Source organism: Pteropus vampyrus, unplaced genomic scaffold (genome assembly GCF_000151845.1).
Source record: "Pteropus vampyrus isolate Shadow unplaced genomic scaffold, Pvam_2.0 Scaffold254, whole genome shotgun sequence".
NCBI classification, from domain to species: Eukaryota; Metazoa; Chordata; class Mammalia; order Chiroptera; family Pteropodidae; genus Pteropus; species Pteropus vampyrus.
Window position 1 is genome coordinate 685,233 of NW_011889035.1, and position 3,538 is coordinate 688,770.

The window sequence follows — 3,538 nt, forward strand, 5'->3', positions numbered from 1 at the left end:
ATTATGATAATTAGAGAAATTCAGAAGAATTTTAAACATTAGTACTGAATAAAAGAAATCTAGCCCATCTTTGGCTCACATAATCTTTTAGCCATGGAAAAGCTGCCTTTTGGTAGTTTGTCTTTATTACAGGAGTAGAAAATAAAAATGCTTACTTCAGAATCTGATATGGTCATTTACCACTGTAAGAGCTTGCAGCCGTTTCTCTTCTTTCTTTTCACATTTACAGTACAAGAACCTCTGTGTTAATACTTTTAGTTTCATGTGACAATAACCTAACTTGAATGGTCTTCAACAGAAAATGAGAATATGACAGCTCACAAAACCAAACTACATTAGGAACAGGGTCATGCTAACTTTCGGGGTGCCTCAGACTAGAACTCAAATGCTTTCAGAAATTCCTTGTTTTTTTTTTTTCTCTCGTCTTTATTTCTGTTTCTTAGCTGTATCCTTTCGGGTACTTGATTGTTGAGTTTCAAGCTCACATCCATTAAGTCTTTTACCCAGAGAGAAATGATTTCCAAAGTTTCCCTCTAGAAGGAAAAAGAGGCTTCTCTCTCCCAGCAATAATTTAAATATTTTCTGGTGAAAACTTCTGATTGGCCTGCTTTGGTTTCTATGTCCATCAATATGATAAGTGGATGTTGCATGGAAATTTTCCTGTTTTATTGGAATTTCAGATAATGTCTCAAGAGTTTCTCCCCACATGACCTATCACCTAATCGCTAGCAGTGATCATTGTAAACATAAATTTAAATATGCCAACTCCTTGATTCCTGATCCATACAGGGTAAAATTCAAGGCCACAACAAAGTACGTAAGGTCTGTCACCATCTGACTCCAGTCTAGGCTTCCAGCTTCCATTCTTTGTTCCATGCCCTTTCAAGCCACATCAGATTATTTCTTTATGCCCAAACTAATGATGTACTTCATACCGCTGTGCTTTTACATATACTCTTCATTCAGCCTAGAAGGTAACTCCCTGCTTCTTAATCGGAAAAATTCTTATTTTTGTACTTGTATATAATTTTTTCTGTGTAATTTTCCTAGATATCCCCTCATCTAGTTATTCCCTCCAAAACATTTTGTCCACATCTATATTACTATACATAATTTATTGCATTATAATTATTTACTTATATATCATTCTTACTTTTCAGAATGTGAACTCTTCCAGGTTAAGGCTTAAATTTTGTTCAACTATATATTTTCCACAGCATTGACGATGGAGCCTGAAACTTAATAAGACCTTAATAACTGTTTGTTGATAATGAGGAAGTGGATGAATAAATATAAGTATAGGCTGTTTGAAATGAGTTTTGGGATTCTATTAAAAAACAAGTTAGCTCACCAATTAAAAGAAAGATACTGGCAGAATAGATTTGAAAAATAATCCAACTATACACTGTCTATAAGGGACTCACTTTAAATCCAAAAATACAAGTAGGTTGAAAGTGAAAAGATAGAAAATGACACACAATCCAAATAGTAACCAAAAGAGAGCTGGGTGGCTATATTAATTAGACAAAAGAGAGTTCAAAAAGTGTCATAAGAGATTAAAGTATATATTGATAAAAGGGTGAATTGATCAGCAAAATATTCCAATTATAAACAAATGTGCACCAAACAACAGAGCCCCAAAATATATGGAGCAAATCAACGTAACTGAAGGGAGAAATAGTACTATGATAATAGTTGGAGACTTCAATGTCTCACTTTTAACAATGAATAGACATCTAGACAGAAGATCAATAAAGAAACATAGAATTAGAAAACTCCAAAGTAAACATATAAGAATAAATTTATATGACCTTGGATTTGGCAACGGTTTCTTAGGATACTAAATGCATCCAAATAAAAAATAGATAAATTGCATTTCATCAAAATAAAAAACTTTTGTACATTAAAGGACATTATCAAGTAAGTGAAAGATAGCCTACAAAATGGGAGAAAATATCTTCAAATAAGATTTCAGATAATGGTCTAGAATCTAGGATAAATAAAGAACTCTTACAATTCAATGACAAAAAGACAACCAACTCAATTTAAAAATGAGTAAAAACTATAAATAGATATTTCTCTACAGAAGATATACAAATGGCTAAAAAAAACACATGAAAATGTACTCAACATCATTATTCATTAATTCAAAACTATAATGGCTTTCCAACCCACACTCACTTGGATGACTATAAAAAATAGAAAATAGCAAATATTGGTGAGAATGCGGAGAAATTGGAATCCTCACACATTGCTCATTAGAGTGTAAAATGGTTTAACCACTGTGAAAATCAGTTTGGCAATTTCTCAAAAAACTGACCATAAAATTATCATATAACCCAGTAATTTGACAACTAGGTGTATACCCAATAGAATTAAAAACAGATACTCATACAAATACTTGTATGTGAATGTTCATAGCAGTACTATTCACAATAGCCAAAGAGTAGAAACAACCTTAATGTTCATCAATGAATGAAAGGATAAATGAATTGTGGTTTATACATGCAATGGAATATTATTCAAATATTCCATCAAAGAGAATGAAATATTGATGAACTTCAAAAACATTATGCTAAGTAAAAGAAGTCAGACATAAAATGTTATAACCTGTATGTTTCCATTTATGTGATATGTACAAAAAAGGTAAATAGAAACGGACAGCAGACCGGTGGTTGCCAGGGGCTGGAGGGAGGGAGGATTGGGGAATAACAGCTTAATGGGTACAAAGCTTTATTTTGGTGTAATAAAAATATTTTGTAACTAAGCAAATCTCCTTTGATATAATCCCGTATGGTTTAAGATCTCCATCATGTAGAATTTCAGGAATTCAAAAGATGTCGCAACTCTTAAATTGAAAGTTAGCACCACTCTATATCTGAGAGAATCTCAGAATAGATCAGAAACATGCCGATTCCTTGACATGTACATTATTTTTCAAATAGATTTGAAAAATAATCCATTATATACTCATTATATACATTTATATATACTCATTATATACATTTATCATTTTCAACACTTATTTCAGTAATCAAGCCCACAGCTTTTCAATTTTATCGCCACGGTAGTCTGAACTCTTTTGTTTCTCTGTCCTTCTTTTTCCTTTAGGATTGTGTTTTTTTCCCCCTTTTCTGTGGAAAATTGTGGTCTATGTTAAAAAAAAAAAAAAAAAAGACCTCTGATGGTGAGCCAGAAAATAGCTCAAGTGGAGAAGGCTGAGTGTAAAAGAAGGGAACTGGGGTTGGAAAGTCCATGGAACAATATCCAACACTTGACATTGAAGAAGACCATGCATGCTCATGTGGTCCTGAGTACATACAAAGCTCTGTTGAGCACCACCCATTATGATTTATTTAGTCTAAGAGTTTCTTCTTTCTATTTAAGCCCACAGTGAATTTTCAACTTGACTGAAAAATCCAATAGAGAGATTTTGCTATGCTACCAAAACTCGAACCATTCTCAGCTTGGGAACGGTCTGTCCAAAGTGCAGACAGCTTGGTCACACACTGTTCACCCCTTCACTCTGTCCTTTTGA